This window comes from Thamnophis elegans, chromosome 6, assembly GCF_009769535.1.
Source record: "Thamnophis elegans isolate rThaEle1 chromosome 6, rThaEle1.pri, whole genome shotgun sequence".
NCBI lineage: Eukaryota > Metazoa > Chordata > Lepidosauria > Squamata > Colubridae > Thamnophis > Thamnophis elegans.
Genome location: NC_045546.1, coordinates 46237271 through 46258453, shown reverse-complemented (window position 1 = coordinate 46258453; position 21183 = coordinate 46237271). Strand labels below are relative to the sequence as shown.

At 34.6% G+C, this 21183-nt stretch overlaps 1 long non-coding RNA gene across 1 annotated transcript in view; it reads right to left on the bottom strand.

Annotated features, from left to right (window-relative positions):
- The window catches only part of LOC116510559, a 141646-nt gene that overhangs the window by 106450 nt on the left and 14013 nt on the right, over nt 1–21183 (bottom strand). The window contains exon 2 of the long non-coding RNA XR_004255653.1: nt 19268–19310. This is a non-coding gene — a long non-coding RNA (uncharacterized LOC116510559). The remainder of the gene's footprint in view (nt 1–19267; nt 19311–21183) is intronic.

Below are 21183 nucleotides of genomic sequence, written 5' to 3'. Positions count from 1 at the left end.
CTAAAAAGATTCTTTCATTCTTCTCTCAAACCATTTATCCTCCCTATTCAAAATGTGAACATTATTGTTTCAAAAGAGTACTTTTTTCTTATAAATAAAGGTATACTGCTGATTTTGGCCCTGTGGTGTTGCTTCTCTCATATCTTGAACTGTACTTGGAAACCAGTGCAATTTTTTTTAGCAATGATTTAATAAGTAGCACTATTGTAGTTTCCTAATAAAAATATGGTTGCTTCATTCTGGATCAGCTTAAGTTTCTGAGTGGTGTATAAGCTATGTAATGTGAATTACAATAATTTAACCGGGAAATTACAATGTCAATCAGTGACTGCCCTAAAACATCTATTCTAAGTAAAACCATAACTGATATACCAGCTAAAGCTGTGCAAAGCTCTCTTGGCCTACATTATTCACTTGTTAATTAAGTATGCCTTTCCTATGGCTCAATGCAACTTTAATAAAGTCAAAATGTATATGATATTGGAATCAGTTTACATTCACTTCATCTTATTTAGGATGAGACTAATGTTTCCCATCCAAACTCCCTGAGACCCCAGGGACCAACCTAGAATTTCCATTTTCTATTTAGCCTACACTGAGTATCATCAATTTATTGATAAGCCCTCTCTCAATGGCTTTGTGTTGACTTAAATAGTTTTGGGGAATTGACCAAGTTTTGAAAAACCATATAGTTGAGTGTTTATAGACTATACATCTCCCCACTACTATTGTTGACTAATTCTACCTCATTAACAATGAAACCATAGTAAAACAGTGCCTCCAATTCCTAACTTTCATTGTTAGTACTGAAAGATACTATGGCCGAAAGTATTGAAGACTGCCAAAACATATCAGAAAGCAAAGATGTTTGTGAACCTTCCTTCCAAGTTCTAGTTCAGATCATCCATGAGACTGATATATTTCTATTCCATGTACATATCTGAAACCAGATTGTCATGGTCTAGATATTGTGTATCTTTTAGATCTCAGATTGTCTGCTTTCATGGCATCCAAACTGCTCTTGAAAAATGACTGCTTTCTTTCATGGTTCTTGGAAGTTTTCCTTCCTTCATAAAAGTATCATCTGCTGCTTGGAACAAATTCCCAGTCAGCTAGTTAGCTGATTCAGCTCCTAGATGACAATATCATAGAAAACTGATTCCTTAAGATCAGAACTTCCCAGACAATATTTTAAGATAATATCTCTCCAATGTCAGTAATTTCTGTTCATATGACTTCCAACTGTGTATCACAGAAAATATTGTTCACTGGGTGATCACAATTCACACTAATTTGTTCTTCCATTCCATTTTTCCTAGTAAGATTCAGAGTACTCTAAAGTAAATAATGCAGCTGACTAATATTACATAAATAACATAAGATGAACTAGACTTCAAGGCTATTATCACCATAGAATAAGCTTAAAACAGAGCTCATAAGAAGACATACTGTTTCCTGTTTTCCATTTGCCTAACTCCAGAATCTCTTTACTTCATCTCTCTTGCTTCATTTCCTGGAAATGAAAGAAATGAAAAAAATCAAAGTTTTTTTTCCAGGAAAAAGGTAGCTAGGGAGAAGTTATTCAGGAACAATGTTGTCCAGAATCTTGGTTTTCTTTGTAGCTAATATGAAAAAAAACTTTAAAGTTAATATCAAAGAATTTCATTGATTATCAAGTAAATTCAAACCCTTTTTGAAAACAGGGTTCGAATTATTGCACCTTTTCCCCCTTATCCATGCGTGTAAGAGAATAAAAAGAAGGTGGCATGGTTCCCATATATTTTGATTGCTAACTTTTCTTTCTTTTCTTTCTCTTTCCCTAAACCTCTTCATATATTATTCCACAGCTGTGTCCTAAAATAAACTGTGTTGATGAATGAGATAATGGTTACATTATAACAATAGAATGTCCTTTGTCCATCTTAAACAAGAATGTAGCTTCATCCATTAAAGTTAAACCATTATATGAACAGAGAAGGAGAATCAAACAGAAATAAATATTCATATGTGCCTTAGGCAACTCCATAATTACATGGTTGGTCAGTGAATTGGTCCCTAAATCTCTAATAAAAGTTGAATGTCTTCTTTAAAAAGTTAATTTCAAAGAAGGGGTTTTCTGGAGGCTTTTGTCTTTGAATCTTCCCAAAGAAAGAATAATGAGGACATGGTGAACAAGAAACAAGGCAGGTAACTTAAGGTTAGGGGATGTGACTATTTTAAGATTTTAAGAAGGAGAAATCCAATGCTCCCAGACTTCTAGAATCAATAAATAATCAGGCTATGCTAGAGTTATTGTTTCATTTGGAACATGGTCAAAGCCTTGCCCAGTTCCTTCCACAGCTTCTAAGGGTCAACATGGATAAACTTAGCCATTGTCTTTACTCTTGAAATCCAAGTCTTTTCCTCTTGGCCCAACACCCATCTCTGTTTCTTTTCTATAAGCTGTTTTCTGATAAAAATAAACCCTTGAAAATAGTTTAAATGGTCAGTTTATGTCTTGAGAGAGATAACCTGCTAAAATGCCATAGAATATATAAGCCTCTGCAGATCAATTATTATTTCCTCATCTGAAAACAGTGTTTTAAAAAATTAATATAAAAGAGAATACATTTTCCTTGGAGGGGTGGAAGGAAAAAGGAGCTTGCTTGTAAAATCTAGAAAAAGAGGAAAAAGGATGCCAGTGAAGGCAACCATTGAGCTATTCTGGTTGGGAAGCAGGGATGGGTTGTTGCTGGCGTTATTGCCTGTTTGGTGCGTGTGCACTTGATGTGTGCAGTTACCTGTAAATAGGTCTGTGCATGCTCAGAACATTTAAAAATGCCAAAAAAAAAAAACATGCCGTGGAGACTGGGGAACCGGTTCGGAAGTGTGGCCAGCCTGGGTTGCTGCTGGTTCAGCAAACCCAGGCCAACATTCCAGTACCATTTCACCCAAACAGTTATGAACCGGTAGCAACCCACCTCTGTTGGGTAGGGCAGCCCTGAAAAACTTTTATATGGGACTAGAGTGGGATTTTGGAACCTTTAGGACAGCTCTGGTACATGCATAGTTCAGTGTAGATTTTGTTACTGTTATTGTTGACTTTTGGATAAGAAAGGCAGAAGAAGGGCTAGCAGGCAAATGAGCATATGATGTTTTACTGATAATAATATAATAATTACAGTATTTTATTTTTTATTACAAATAATATACTATAAAACATCATATGCCACATGCCTGCTTTTTTGGTATAAATGTATTACTGTACTCAGAGCAAAATAACTGCATGCTGCTAAGGAAAAAAAACAAAGTGTCTGAAAATGTCAACGCAAGTGCAAAGTATGAACTGCAGATGAACTGGTTTGGATATTGTTTTAAATAATCTCATAAAAATGGAATTTCATAGAATAACTTCTAGAATTAACTATAAGTTCCATTCATAAGAAGACCCTGTTCAAGCCCAATATGAGCCCACCATAGCCGAATATTGAAATTCCAAAGGATTAGACAGTATTTATTCAAAGCAATGAACTGGTTGATGTGACATATAAAGCTTAACAAGTAGATATTTCCCTAGTACATAGGCTCTTGTCCCAAGTCAGTCTTTGTACAGGATACCCACCCACCCCTTTACCCAGTGAACCCAAGTCTAACTCATCACAGAAAGGCTATTTTGTCAAACTACCTGTCCATATAGTAGATGGAAATAGAAATTCAGGAAGACACAGAGCTGCAAAGATATGCAACTAGAACTATATAATGTAAATTATGAGGAACAGAAATTAAAAAATATTAAACTGCATATATTACTCAACAATTAATACAAGGTATTAGTACTATAAAAGATACTGGTGCTGCATGATAGATCAACTTAAGCAATAGCAGAGTGTGTGTGTGTGTGTGTGTAAATACACATACATACATATACACATATACATATATAAGTATGTATGGGTGTGTGTGTATGTGTAAATACACATACACACATATACATACATATACACATATACATATATAAGTATGTATGTATGTATACCCATGCAAAGCTACATTTTCACATTTCTAACCTTAGTTCATAGACTTTCTATACCATTAATGCAGTAGCCCTTGTATGATGTAGTGGTGCAAGCAAAAGGATTGCACAGAGATACTATGAAGAAAAAGTAGGTTTTGTATGATTAATTTCTCATATAGTACATTCATATTTCCATAGAGTGCTTAACCAAATTTAATAATGTGCCCTCCCTTTCCAGCAACAACATTATTAGGAAAGATTGCAGGGTAGGAATTGTTCCTACCCTGTGTTTATTATAAAACACAATGGAAAGTTGTGTGCATGAAGAACTTCAGTTCTCTCACTGCTTATATCAGAAGTACAAAACTGAGGTTCCAAACCTACATAAATTCCCTGAAACCCCTGAGCTGTTCCCTAGAAGCTTCCAAGTCTTGTTAGCAGATTAGAATTTTGAAAAGAAAAAAAATTAAATACATAATTGGAGAATAATTAAACTAAGTTTCAATTTAATTGAAATTAGACATAATTAAACTTTTATCTTGGTAGCCATCCCCTCTTGGCCCATTAAAGCAGGCCTACATTTCCTCAGTGTGTAAGTTGTGAATTTGTAATTATGTCCTGGTTTTATGTTTTACTATGTACAAATCTGTCAGTCTTGGAAATGATATTAGAAAAAGAGAAATTACTATGTTTCCAGAAATGAAGAGTTCCAAATTTTAAAAAAGAAAATCCGCAAACATTGGGTAAGCTAGAATGGGCCTCTCTGGTAAATAGCAAATGGACATCTCTCACAGTCTTGTAAAAATTTCTATAGCTAAAGGTTAAGGCATAAGAAATTTAAAATCTCTTCCAGAGGATGAACATAATAACACAACATAAGAGTAGTAGACGCTATCAAGAGTCCTCTATGCTACTGAAGATATGTAGCAAATAACATTTTGACCCATTAGTCATAATGGATAGTAGTTAATATGGTTTTATGATTTCACAATGAAACTAAGACTCATTAAAATACTGGATACAGTTAGGGCGGGACTAACTAATATGGGTTTTGGCAATCCCACAAAGTAACAAACCATAATCGGTATTCTGCAACTAAATGTAAGAATAGTACTGTATTTCAGCAAGAAGTACAAACAAGGTCAATTTTAAAGCTATGTAACTTCAAAGCAAAATTGATGACTGAATAAACACTGCTTTAGTGGCTTATGTAAATCCCCTCCCCACACACACATATGGAGATTTTCCATTGCATGCTACTTCTCTCATATGAAGTAAATAGAAAACTCCTTTGTGGAAGAGGCTGACCATACATAATAGAAAATGGAATCTGTAATACATATTATAATTTTCAAATTATTTTAATTTAGCATATAAAGACCAATACTTGGAATGGGAAGATTCTAATTATGTGGGAGTCCCTGGTGCTCTCTGTATTTAGTTGTTTTCTTGCAAACATTTCATTATCCGACTAGGTAACATCATCAGTGCTAGAACAGAGTAGGGTTTGCCCCCTCTTTTAATATTTAATTAATTTTGAGTATACATGCATATATTACAGGTTTGCCTTAATTACTCCAATTCCCTCGATACCCAAACAGTAAACGAGGAAGAAGAACAATACTCCATCCAATGTCTGTTTCTTCAAATTTTCTTTGCAGCTTGTTTTTCATCATTCAATCGTTATTTTTCATTGTGCTCTTTTAACACCTCGCTTCCTATTCATTCTTCATTCCATGAGCTCGTGTGAATAAAATTATATCAACTTTGCTTTTTTATTTGAAATCAATAGAGCAATTTTTGAAGAAGAAAGAAAGTAACGCATGGTAGCAGAAGGATAAATACAATAGTTTTTAAAGGTAACAGATGGAAAGTTCATTAAAAAAGCAATAGAATGTTTTGAAGTTATTTGACTAAAGCTGCTTCCAATTTCTGTTTAAAACAAACCAACAAAGAAGGTCAAAAGAAAGAGGGATGAGTATGCCAAAAAATTGTTCCGCTACCTCCAAGTAATCTCTGTCTACTGTGTTTACTATGTTTATTTTGCTGACTTAATAGCAGACACTGTAGATAGCTCATAAAGTACAGACATATGACAATTCTAAGACAACTGGATTTTTAAGTGATATGGGAATAGCAATGCAACGGGGACTTAGGATGCCTGTTTAGGATTTTCAGGACCATAAGTAACTCAGCAGGTAAAAGACCCAGATCTCTGGAGAAATCTATAACTCAAGAAAGTAAGGAAGAAATGAGAAAATAAGGATGATTGGCAGCAATGTGGACGGACCCAGTTAAATTCACAAGGTACATTTTTGGAAGATGTGTTGGCTATAGATCATTCTGGGGAAAATATGTCTATGTAACGATAAGAACCTCAGTGGCGCAGTGGTAAGAATGCAGTACTGCAGGCTACTTCTGCTGATTGCTGTCTGCCAGACGTTTGGCAGTTCGACTCTTACCGGCTCAAGGTTGACTCAGCCTTCCATTCTTCTGAGGTCGGTAAAATAAGGACCCAGATTGTTGGGAGCAATATGCTGACTGTAAATTGCTTAGAGCACTGTAAATCACTTAAAGCACTGTGAAGTGGTATATAAGTCTAAGTGCTATTTCTATTGTTATTAATATCAATACCAAGGTGATGGCATTAGGTAATTAGATTTTTCAAATGGAGCTTTAAAATGATACAAAAATGTATGCTTATTATATATTCTAATATATTAAACTTGTATAGATATGTTTGTTTTATCTATATAATCATTAACATATATTTCCCATGCATGTTATTGCAAATATAAGCTTTTTTCAAAGAACTTTTTTTTAAAAACTACTGTGTCATTCACAATTTTCTTTGTCAGAGCATTTATAAAAATTATTTTATTTTTATTTGACTATTAGATGTGACATTCTTCATGACTAAAGTAGTCATGCCACTGAAAAATCTAATTAGATTTTAACCAGTTTAACTTTCAGTGAATTCTTGGATAAATTTATTTGGTAGATTTCAGGGGTTTGGTCAAAAAGCAAATATATTTTAATTTTCCAGATACCAACAAAGGAGGTTACATTTATATTTATTATTTATACTATATGCATCCAATGGAAAGCAAAAGATCAACAAAGTCCATGTCTGTGTGTGTGTGTGTGTTTGTGTGTGACATAATTTTTTGTTGCTTATTTTAATTCTTAATTTAATAGTCTACACGTATGTTATTTTTAGTCTCTACATTTCTTTTATTTATGAACTAATGGTTTAAAGTTTTAGAATAAAAACAATATTTACAAAATGGACATTTAATTATAGTCTTCAAATACCTTGAAGGACCAAGACAACCTTAAATTATGAGAGCATTTTGGAATTGCATCTAAATCATAAAAAGGTAGCCATGTTAGTCGGTTGCAGCAAAAAAAGTTAGTGGAATTTTTAAAACTAACATTTGTTATGGCACAAGATTTAGTAGATTACAGTCCATTTCATCTGATGGATAACTATGATCCAGAGTTAACAGTACATGCATTTCCTTGCCTTGGAGATAGGGTCTACTGGGAAAATAAAAAGAGGGATTCATTACAAATAAATGTAGGGGATAAAAACCGTGAAAACATTCTAAATGCATATAAAATAGCCCTGAAGGTCAGCATTGAAAAAATTCTGAAGCAAGTGCTCCAAAGACACACTGTTTATATACTGGCTGATTTCAATACAAAAATTGACAGCGAAACAAAAACAGATATCACTGGCAGTTTTGGACCTGAGACAAATGATGTAGACCAGTGGTTCCCAATGTGTTACCCACACCCTACAGGGGGGCAATTTGATTTTTAATGGGGGCAGTTCAAAAATGAGCTATTAACTGAATTTTTGAAAGCCTGCTAATTGTTGTTATATATTTGTGATGAAACAGCTGTGTTTCATTTACCTATTGTTGTATTTGTTAAAGTGCATTTCCCAGGGCCAGCCAATCAGATGTGTTCCCACTAAGAATCATGGCACTGGCAGAGTCTCTCCCCCTCTCTCCCTCCCTCCCTCCCTCCCTCCCTCTCTCTCTCTCTCTCTCTCTCTCTCTCTCTTTCTCTTTCTCTCTTTCCTGTGGGCTTTGCTGCTGGGTGGTTGCAGGGAGAGCTGTTCTGTGGGGGAAGCCCAGCAGTGAGGATACAGGACCCAAATTCGTTCTTTTATTCTTCTCTTTCATGGATGCCAGGTTCTTTGGAACCTTGTTTAAACCAAGTTAATGGTCTTTTAGGCTTCCTCCACATGAGTAGGAGTTCACTTTTTGAATAGTAAGAATTATATGTCACAGAGGGGTACATCAGGATTTTAGAGATGCTTAGGTGGGACATGGCCAAAAAAGGTTGGGAACCACTGATGTAGATGATTGTTTGGTTCAATGTTGTCATGAAAATATATTTCAAATCATGAATACCCGATTATAACAGTACAAGTGTTACTTACACACTTGGACCTCGATAAATAAAAGGCACCATAATCAGACAGATGGATTAATTCAACCCTCATTGTCAAGACATATTCAGGTGCTTATTGAAATTCAGATCATGCATGAATTGTTGCTGGCTAAGATCAGAGACAAATTATCAAAAAGATATCATCACCAAAGAAGTTTGATGTGACTTCCATTTTATGTAATCAACTGCAATGAGAAATAATTTTAATTGCTGAGAAGATGCTGGTGAACTGGCAAGAAATTAAATAAATCATCACTAAAACAGTGGTTGAATACATACCAGAAAAAAAAAGCCAGAGAAAAAGCATAAGTGCCCCTTAGATGAAACTGTCAGACTAGTTGAATGAAGAAAATCAGTTATAACTTTATAATGTTTAACATTTTTTTAAAATCATAAATTCTTAGGATTTTAGGTTTCATTATATTGGTTAAATTGTACAGAGTCCCTATATAAGGGAAATAGGCAGTTAAGAAGATTGATATACTGTACGAATAAAGAAATTACTGCAAATTTTTAAAAACAATTAAATTTTAAATTTAAATTTTTAAATTTAAATTTTTAAATTAAAAAATAAATGTTTCTTTTATTTTTTCCCATTCCAAAATAATTAAGGTTTACTCTAGCTTGTTAAATAAGTTGCCAATATAATTAGAGATGCTTCTAACGTTAAATATATTTTTTAAAAAGGCTACCATCTTACTCTAAAAAAACCCCCTACAAAATATCATGAATATATTGCATTGCCTTATTATTACTGGTTGAATAAGCATGCCCATTGTCTTGTACTGTTGCTTATTTAATTTGGCCTGGCCTTGCAGACTCAAGATATCTAGAAATTTGAATACAACAAGCAACAGTAAAGCCTATTCCTAATTATTCCATATTAATATTATTCTTTGTTAGAAGAAAAGACTCAACAGTGGCAGCAGAGATGCCTAATTAAACAGGCTTTTAGCCTGTCCATATTTTCAGATGAAATGAGGCTAAGTATGTAACTTATTAAGAAGTTTAACCATTCTGCAAAAAAACTAGTAAATCAACTTTCCATAACTGCTAAATATAAGGCATCCAAACCATTATTGAATGCAGGACGTTTTAGGTTTCATAACCAAAACCAGAATGTTGTAACACATGCAAGTTAATTTTAAAAGAGGTCTAAAGATTTCCAGATTGCAAAGCACTAAAGACTGAATTTAACTGCAATTTTAAAGCATTCTAAAAGAAAACTTTCAAAAATACTTTAAACAAAGATTTAGCACGTTTAGAGAATATCTGAAGTTTCTATTCCCATGGAAACTTCTATTAATATCTTACACAACTGCATGAATGAGCTTGCAATAGCATACAAACAGAGAGTAACAGGTCACCATAAACTGCTAGCATCATAACAAAGATTTACACATACAATTTCAATGCAGATTTAAAAGAGAAACCAACAGAAATTTCAATGAAGTGAAGTATTATTCAGAAAACCTGTAACTTATGGAAAAATAAATCAATTGCATAACATAGGCAAGCAAGTTATTACTTACAAAGAAGTGCAATATTGAATATCATCGAATGTGACCAATGAACATAAAACAAGAGTAGATAACCTGTAAATTTTATAGCAACAATAAAGTTTAAACCAGAAATGAAAGCCAAAAACCATACTAGTGCATTTGGGTATTAGTACTGCCATATCAACATTGAAAAGGACAAGAACCTTTCAGATATGCTAAAGCCAACAGACACACCAGTAAAACTTGTACTGAAGAAAAAAATCATTCCCAGTGGAGTGATATCAATAATTGAAAAGACTATCAAGATATGCCAGATTTCAATGTTGTGGAAACAAACTAGCAGTAGTTCATTGCTACTTTGCCTCCATTTTCACAGCTCTTCCTGAATAAGGATTGCTGCATCTTTTGTACAACAGGTGTTTCTCACTAGCATAATGACTATAACTTTTGCCTGATATGCATAAAAACCCCTTATTTGGAACCATGACGATGGATGGATGGATGGATGGATGGATGAATGATTAGAGACAGACATTTATTTGTCTAAGGTATATAATGAATGATCTACTTTACATTTTTAAATAGGTCCACCAGTGTACTGTTTCATAATTTTTCCACTCACTTGAAATTAAACAAGTGTTATATTCATTATGCTAGTTAGAATTTTTATAACAACTTGCAGCAGACTTGATTCAGAAAAAAACTGGGGAAATGCAAGATTTTTTGTATCTTTTAAAGCAAGTTATTGTGCATGTTAATGCTTTAATTTTCTCTATATAAATTTAACTCTCTGTGTGTGTGTGTGTGTGTGTGTGTGTGTGTGAGAGAGAGAGAGAGAGAGAGAGAGAGAGACAGAGACAGAGACAGAGACAGAGAGATAGGGGGTGGTTTGAGGATATGTGAGGACTGTTCACAGAAGTAACTGGACTAGTGAATCATTTTCCTAGGATGAAACTTAGAAGGACACAGTAATAAGGGAACTGTCCAATACAAGTATTTTTCAAGCTGCTGAGTGAAGAACAGGAGCATCTTAAGAGTGTAGTGCAGATATACCAATAGTCAGACATGCCCATAGTTGATGAGTTTTTTTCATGGGTGGGCAATGCAATCCTATATATGAGTAGGCCCCACTAAAATCAGATACCAGGAGACTAGATTTTAAGTTAGCACAAATAATTCCATAAGGCACTTCATCTGCAACTGAAGTACCCCTTTGGATCCATTCATCAATCACCTGCAACACCTCAAAGGTTCAACACATTACTCTAAGTCATTCTGAGTTTTTTTAGCATTGTGATTAGAAGTTCTAAATTAGAATCCAGGATATCACAATATTCTAGTTCTGCTTTATGCATGAAAATCAGCCTCTTCCTTTCAGCCTCAGGAAGAAGGCATTGGCATGCTACTTCTGAAAACGTTGTCAAGAAAATTGCATGGACTTCCATCTGGAGTCACCAGGAGTCAGTGTTGACCAGAATACATAGCTGGATTGAAACAATCTGAATGACCAGGAGATGGCAGTAGGAGTTAGGATTTTCAGATTTTATTTAGTATCAACCTAACACAATCATATTCATACACCTGTGTGTAGAAGTATGTAAGAATACATAGGTATATTTATTATATATATGCAAAGCTGTATGTGTGTGTGTGTGTATGTGTGTGTGTGTGTGTGTATGTGTGTGTATGTGTGTGTATATGTACGTATATGTATATGTATATGTAATAAATTGTGTAATTTTTTATTGAGCAACATTTTTCAGAACTTCAGAAGATGTTACTTTTAAGTGCAAATAAAATAGATTTTAAATTATTTCATTAATGAACATAGCTTTAATTTTTACTATTACATTTATGTGATAGTTCTCCCTTAGATGCATTTTTGGTAAAATGCAAGTCTATAAAATTCATCATTGATATATTGATGCTTTAGGTAGAATCAGAGATGGTATTCAGCAGGTTCTCACCAGTTCTGGAGAACTGGTAGTAGAAATTTTGAGTAGTTCAGAGAACCAGCAAATACCACCTCTGACTGTCCCCATCCCCGTCTATTCTCTGCCTCCCAAGTCCCAGCTGATCGGGAGGAAATGGGGATTTTGCAGTAACCTTCCCCTGGAGTGGGGAGGGAATGGATATTTTACAGTATCCTTCCCATGTCATGCCCACCAAGCCATGCCCACAGAACCAGTAGTAAAAAAAAATTGAATCCCACAACTGGGTAGAATGTATGTTGAAAGGAGTCTGAACTAAACTAAACTAATGTATGAGGCTGGGCAAAATTTATGTACTTAATTCAGATCATCTTAAAGAAGTTGTGGTAAAGTCCAAGCATTTCCTGATATATACATAAGTCTGGTGGGCCTTAACCCTTTCCAAAACAGACTGCTATTCTCTATGATCTTATCAGTAGCAAGTGCACTCAGGTGTGATTGCAGGCAATGCTTCTTTTAATGTGCTCTACATGGGGCTGCCCTTGAAGCGTATTTGGCGACTTCAGCTGGTCCAGAATGCGGCCACGCGAGCGATCGTGGGTGCACCTCGTTTCACCCACGTAACACCTATCCTCCGCGAGCTGCACTGGCTGCCTGTTGATCTCCGAGTGCGCTTCAAGGTGCTACTTGTCATCTACAAAGCCCTACATAGTATTGGATCTGGGTACTTGAGAGACCGCCTACTGCCAATAACCTCCACTAGGCCGATACGATCCCATAGATTAGGCCTCCTCCGAATTCCATCGGCTGGCCAATGTCGGCTGGCAACTACCCGGAGGAGAGCCTTCTCGGTGGCTGCTCCGACCCTCTGGAACGAACTCCCCGTGGAGATTCGTACCCTCACCACCCTCCAGATCTTCCGCGTCGCCCTTAAGTCCTGGCTGTCCCGACAGGCCTGGGGCTAAAGATTTCAACCCCACTCGAATTGTATGACTGTTTTGTTTTTAATGATGTATTGGGTTTTTTTTATGTTATGACTTGTTTGTCCTCCCTCCCCTTGAGTTGTGAGCCGCCCTGAGTCCCCCCAGGGAAAAGGGCGGCATACAAATAAAACATCTCAATCTCAATCTCTCAATCTCTAATGCCACTTTAGGGTATGACACAGTATTAGCCGAAGGAGGTGATAGTTCATCCTCACTTCATAAACCATCTTTCAGTCCAGTGGCAACTACTGCTGGTCTCTTATTTTCCTTGAGAAGGTAATATAAGATTGTTTCAAAAAGCTCTTCATTAAGTCAGGGTTCAGAACTGAATGTTGGACTCAGTCAGCTTTATTCACTTCAGTCAGACCTGAATGCAATGATCATAACCCTCCTTATCTGATTAGATATCCCAATAGCATTTTATCTTGACCACAGTACCCATGGGATTGGGATTGAACAGAATTGCTTTAGGGTGATTCTTCTTCTTCTTCAGTATGCAATTCCAGTTCACGTGTTGTAAATTTCCTGGAGAGTCTTTTAAGTCTTTTCTAATCTTTTCCATGCTATTTAATATCTAATGAAACTTCTGCAAAAGGTGGCCTATCAGTTTGGAGTGAGTTATCATCAATATGCTCATGATATCCAGCTGTATAGATGTGTGTGTGTATTCCTTATTCAATATTGACATTGTCAGCCATTTCCTTATAATCTACTTCTTTTTGGCAAGCTACCATACTTACAAAATACAATACTTATTTTTATAAAACCATGAATATTTCAGTGGGAACAGCATTTGAAACAACTAGAAGAAATAGTAGTCTCATGCTTCTACAATATTTCAGAATTTTCAGGTTTGGGTTTTGGGTTTTTTTTGTTTTTTTTTTTGCATATCTTCTCCAAATACAAATTAAGAAAGCAGGGTATTAGGTCTGTTCAGTTAAAAAAAGGAAGCTATTGTATCTTTCATATAAAATTGACATATTTAGAGATAACATGGACAACCATTCCTGATTAGAAAAAGACATGTAGGGTATATAATAAAAAAAATTCAAGGAGCTAGACATTGTTTATTCCTTGATAAATATTTGTTTTATGTGACAAAAGAATCTTGATAGCCTATGACTATTATTCACAAATACCCTCCAATACGTCACATGGGATTAATCCCCAGAGAGGGGCTAGGTCTTAATGGTATCATATTAAGGCTGCAAAAATCTAATTATCTAATTATTATCTCAATATTTTTAGTCATTTTACAACTAAGTTTCCAATTTACAACAGGCTTCAAGCCTGCATGAAGAGTTTATCAGAAATGGATGCTTATAATTCCTTTTCAGAGTTCCAGAACTTGCACATCATATTAAACAGACAAAGTAGCCCAGACAATATTTTTTAAGGAAGTAAACAATATAGTTAAAGACCAAATAAATAAAATGTTTCCAAATGGTTAGGTGACCTATTTGCAATGTTTTGGTTTTAGGGTTCTGAGTATCTCTCTTCTTGTAGGATACTGAATGAGAAACATATTTAAATTTCAATCTGTATCAACAGAATTTTAAGAAAAAAAATAGCATGTTTCTACCACATTTTTACCATACCCTTTTCATTCTGCCACCACTGAAATCACTATAGTTTTTAAAACAGAAAGGTCAATTTACTGGAATTGTTATAAAAAGAGTTTCTGATGTGCTAAACATCTAGCTTTTGTGAACTGTATTGCAGAAAGAATAATTACATAAGATAATTTCCATCTCACAATCTGTGTACTTCATAACAAAGGAAGTAACAAACACAACCAATATGCAATGCAATTTATTCAGGATTAATTAATCTACCCAATAAGTGAAAATAAATTAACACTTAATATGATAATGAATAAACAAAGAACAATTTGAATGGAGCTTTAATATCAATATCATTCTCATTACGGTATTGTTACATTCTATATTGGGCACAAATAAAACTGAGTAATATATACAGTACAACCTCTGGGAAGACCACTTCAGGATTTTTTCCATCATTAATATAACCTCTAAACTGTACAATTCAACTGAAGAACAAACTGAAATCTTTTAGAGGGAAATTAAAAAAAAAACTTACAAGAACATGGTTGCATAAATATAAACACCCTCTTCTAATTAGGGATGTGACAGTGTTCAGGATTAACCAATCACATTCAACCTGGTGTTAAATAATGGTCAGTACACATCTGCCATCAATTAAATTGACTCTGATGGAGCCCTTATAAAGTTCTGAGGTTCTAGTAGGGTTTTCTGACAATTACTAAGTTGCCTCTTACAGCAAAAGACATGGTCTTCAAACAGCCAAAAAAAGCATTAAAGGGATCTCATCGTTGAAAGGTATCAATCAGGAGAACGATACAAAAACATTTCCAAGGTATATGATAAACCATGGAACACAATTAAAACAGTTATTAATTAGTGGCACAAGATGTCACAATAGTGACATTATCAAACTCTGCATGTCTCTCCAACCATGATGAAAAAAACAAGAATAATAGTTTGAAAGGCTGCCAAGAGGCCTAAAAAATTCAGTCAAAATCAGAAATGTGACAGATAACTGTCCTTCCCCCACACAGGGAAGCAAAAAACAGATCAACTCACTTAAAAAAAACATATCAAATTACTTTTTCCAACATGATTTTACCTCTGGAAAAAAAAGAATGAAGTAACACCATGTCAGAACAACAAAAGAACACCATACTTATGCAAAGATTTAAAGAAAATTAGATACTAACAATTTTAAAGTTTGGAATAATTCTTACAAAATACACAAGCATACATTGAAATCCTTAATATAATATCACTATTACAGCTTGGAAACATCTCTTCATTCCAATCTTTAAAATACTGTGCCTTAAAAAAAGTTTTTAAAAGTGTTAAAAACACTTTTTATTCTCTTAAAAAGAGAAAAAAGAAAAACAACTAGCATATATTTTTAAAAAGGCATTGGAAGCATATCAGTAGTATAGACAGTGGGTATTTTCCTTCCTTCCTTCCTTCCTTCCTTCCTTCCTTCCTTCCTTCCCTCCTTTCTTCTTTTCAGATTAAAAAGGTTTCTCTGTCCAGTTGTATCTGACTCTAGGGCTCAGTGCTCATCTCCATTTCTTGCATGATGGAACCAGTATTATCTGAAGACATTTTCTGTGGTCATATGACCAGCATGACTATATGCCAAAGACATCCAGAAAGTTGTTACCTTCCCTTTTCTTAAGAAATTGATTCTTGTAGCACTTAATAAAATAAATATATTTATCTGCAATAGATTATGCATTACTATATGTTATTCTTTATGGTGCCAGTATGGTTCACACATTTGTCTCAATGTTTTAAGCAATCTACCTTTTAATTTTAAGCAATTTGGGAAGAGACTGTGTTGCTTTGGACCATTTTAAGCCATCATTGTTTTTCTTCTGAATCAATGCTTAAATGTCTGAAACTTGCAGCATTAGTGCCCCCAAATCTTTAAAGGAATGCTTCACTTAAATGAATGCAACATCTTTTCAAAGACTGTTTCTGCACATGCAATTCTTCATTCTAATTGCAAGACAAAACAGCCACATTGATTGGCTTCAAAATCTTTTCAGAGTCTCCAGTAGCCAAAAGAAGTGTTACCAAGTTTCACCAATGTGCAAAATCTTCTCTAACACTTCAGGTAAGCTCCTGGAATCAGTGGAAGAAGCTCTACAATATGGCAAAATTATTTGCTGCAGAGAATCACATCTTCTTTTCACCTTAACTAAGAGAAAGGATTGTCTCCATGGTATAAAAAACTGCATGAAACCAAAATCCAAGCAGACTTGATTTGGAATATGCTGTTTTAAGTTTTAAGTTTAGGTTCATCCAAAGCCAGTTCATAGTCCCAAACAGTTACTATTGATTCCAAAATTGGGATACTAATCCACTTTGAAGTTTATGTTTAAATATCAGTTCCCTAAAATTAGAAGAAGGAAAGGCTCATACCCTTGAAGTATCCTTTTCTGCCTAGCAAATATTGAGTTACATATTTCTAGCTTATCTAAATTGTATGGTGCAGTACAGCAATAAAATGATTTTAGTAATAAAAACAGCTAATAAATCAAATAAAAACAACTGAAAAATTCAAAATACTTTTTTTTTTTCAAATAATCAGACTGTAAATTTTTGCTAAAGTCAAATCAATCTACACATGATATAATTCTTTGGGATATTCAAAAGTCCTGGTCTCAACATCTTTTTCTGAAGAATAGTTTTGCAATATCTAATTTCCCAATGGTAAACATAGAAAATATTGTCTATAGCTGTGATGGCGAACCTATGGCACATGTTCCAGAGGTGGAATGCAGAGACCTCTCGTGGGTACACACGCCATCGCCAGCTGAGCGATGGCATGTGGAAAGACCAGCTGGCTGGTGTGCATGCATGCACTGAAACCAGAAGAGCAGGTGGCCGGTATGCATCCCACCTGCGCACGTGCGTGCCGGCCAACTGGTCTTTGAGTTTCCAGGGCTCAGTGCTGAAAAGATTCGCCATCACTGGTCTATAGCACATCTTACTGCCAAATGAACAAACGACCCTTCAAATACAATGGTGACACATTTCTCAATAAAACATAAGAATAGAATATTACTAGATCATGTACTTATTTTAGAACCAGTTGTCAGGCCTGCATTTATATTCCTTTTAGAATTTTGGCCTGTCACACTTTCTTTTATTTCATTATGCTGTTTCTTTAAGTATAGTCGATGGGAAGGGGGAATAGAAGGAGTAGGATTGTGGAATGTATTGTTTTTCATTCTTTGCTAGAAGTCAAGGTCATTCTTTGTCTCCGCACTTTCATACCTGACCGGAAGAAGCTGGGCATGGACGCCAGCGTGGAAGAAGAAGATTGGACCATGTGATGGACTGTGGGTGTGGGGACAAGATCATGAACTTTTAACTGGGTGGGATTCTGATGTAACTTCCAGAGTTGGAATCCCACAGAATGATGCCAACATGCCTGTCTTATTAAATTGGAACTTTAAGCATAGTTTTGCCTTCGACTCTGATTTAATTCTGCATGGTATTTGGAACACTGACACCAGTATTCCAAATGCTATTCTACACAGAAAAATAACATCATGCTAAAAAATTCATTTGGCTGCCATGCGGAAAGACTTCAATGACTTTTTAGCTTGGAATATGGTAAGCAAGAAAATACAAAGGCAGCATAGAAAATTACACATGATATAAAATTATTGGCAATAATTTTAACATTGTATTATAACTAAATGCGAGGACTGATAAATGTTCTTCTTTATGTGATACTTGATTATACTGGAATTGGTATATCTGGGGTAATAATTGTTTAAAGGAAGACTGATCAACTTCATAAAGGATCAATGGCTGTCAGTGTTGATGGCTGTTAGCTCTGTCCAGAATCACAAGCAATTTTCTACATTATATAATAGGTGTTTGTGAGTAAAAATGGAATGGAAACCTATCCTCATAATCACATGGGTGACTTTTATGAAAGCATCTCAATGTGAGACATAGACAACTGGAATAGATGGGACACTAACTAGATTTAACAGGTTACTACTTTGTATTATTTTTATGTTTGAAATAAAATAAAATTGAAATAAAATATAATTAAATGCAAATTGTAAGATTTATAAAATACAATTTATGCAGGTTATACAATTATAACATGCTGCAAATATTATTGCAAATAATAAAATACAAATAAAATTAGCTATATATGTATATAGACCAGCATCAAGTCATATGTTAGACTAGAAAGAAATCACATCCCAAGATAAATGAAACATGTATTGGTTGAGGTTAGAATAGAGGGACACATATGCTACTAAATGTCACAATAATCTGAATGTCAAAATAATCTGAATGCTATTGACATGACAGAATGGAATAAATACCATTACTGCTAAAATATCTGGATGAGAATGAACTATATAATATGGATCAACCTGGTAGAAGAGTGATTAAGTGAAGCCTTTCAGGCAAACTTTGCCCACAGCCTAGAGTTTGACCCTATCAGGATTCAAGGTTGACTCAGACTTCCATTCTTCCAAGGTCGGTAAAATGAGTATTCAGATTGTTGGGGGCAATATGCAAATAATTGTGACATTGTAAACCACCCAGAGTGCTGTAAAGCACCATGGAACAGTATATAAGTCTATATGTCTAAATGCTATTGCTATTAAACAGCTTTGGAATTTTCTCCTTTTTATAGGGAGTTATTTGCAACTGACTGCAAAATAGATTGAAACTGTCATTACATTAGACTGATAGATTATAAATATTGCTTGAGTAACATATGGTACTCTAATAATTCAACAGTATTCAATAATAATACAATTCAGTAATAACAGACAAGTCCAAAACAACTTACTCTCTGTGGAGTTACGGCTTGGCATGTAGAAGTCCCAGAAACCCTAGAAAATGAAGGCAATACAAACTTGTTGAAAATCTCTAATATATTTGCAAGCTCAATTTAAAAGTTTCTAATTTTATGAGATTTTTGTTAGGATATCACATTTTAAGAATGTGTTTTTTAAATTAGGTGATTTCTTCCATTGGATATATTAGGTATTTAATACTTTTCTATGGGACATGAAATACTGCTATCTTTCTCATGGGACAAATTTTACCTTCCTAGCTACCGTTCAGACTTTATAATTCCAATCATACTCAATCTGATCATACAATATAGAAATAAAATGCAATTCATTTATTATTCAAGCCTGCTGTTAAGCTTTTTATTCATAATAGTTACATCTTCTCTATTTTAAAATGACATTTTATTTCATTTTCCTGTATTGTAGGCCATTCCAATCTCAATGATGCAGAGCAGAGACAAGCAACAGATAAATCTACAGTCACTACACCAGTGGTGGGTTGCAGGCAGTATGTCCCAGTGCAGGCGTACCGGAGCCAACCAGGAGCACCAGATACCAGGTACGGTGCTCTGGAGGATCTGCCCGACCGCCTGAGCTCCTTACCTGTGTTTTAAAGCTTCTGCGCTGCTGCACACATGTATGGCTCATACAGAACCTGCATGACGCTCCGTGGAGCAGCTGGAGCATCGCAGAGGTGCTAAGACACATATGCACGCTGCACACATCCATGAGGATGTTGCCAGACCGGTTGGAACGAGATATGAAACCCACCACTGCACTACACCAATCAAATACACATATATACACACACTTATGTGGCTTTGATATCTAATAAAATGGGTACTATAACAAACTCAACAAACTTGCAAAAAGTGAAAAGTTAATTTAGATAAATAAACTTAGAATTCAAATTATCCGATGCAAAAAGCTATTACAAATTTCAATTCGAGGTAATTTGACACTTGGATTGCTGAGTCAATAAAGTGAATTATATCAGATGCCTTTGATTTGATTCAAAGATCTTAGCTTTCTTATGCATGCATATACCTGTTTTTATTAAAAACGAGTCATCAAACTGATTCAATTCTCTGATTTTTATGTCAAATTCAAATTAAATAATACTGAATCTTCAAATTGAACAGCAAACTGAAATCAAATATCAGCTTGCAGAAGGCACATAAACCTATCAAGAACATATTTTAATATGCAGTATTACAAACACTGAAATGATTGGAATAATTTAATAGAGAAATTGTTTACAATATGTTATATATCAATTTTTATGAGATACAGAAGTGACTGCAAGTTTAGTAGATTATTAAGGTAAGAGCCCAACAAATAGGGATTTTGAATTGGGAAGAATTTGAGTACGAATATAAATAAGTAATTCTGCAAGTATTTTATTGGACCATACTAACCTACATGAATTCTTGGTTTAATCTAAAAGTTTTATTTGTATATTCATCATAGTTCTTATTAAATTGCTGCTTTCTCAAATACTAAAAATTTCTAACATCTTTAAAATAGATCAGATACACCAGGCTAGAAGTCAGTCTAATTTTGTCCATTTTATCTTCAGATATATTATTTCTTAAATTCAACCTATTCAATTTTAATCATAAGGGTTTTTTAAGCAACAACAAAGATAGCAATTAATACATTATGTATAAATGTTAAATGCATATTTATTTACTGAGCATATTTACTGTAACCTTACAATAAAGATAGTATTAATACTCATGGTTTTGGTTTCTTGACTGGACGAAATCAAAAGACACATAAATCTTGTTAGTCTGAAAGTACTTGACTCCTTCCTTACTTTTACTTTCTAGGGAGATGTAAACTTTCCCTGGTAGTCCAGACTGTTATATATGCAAATGTTCCCTGTTACCAGCTCTCTGATTGGCTG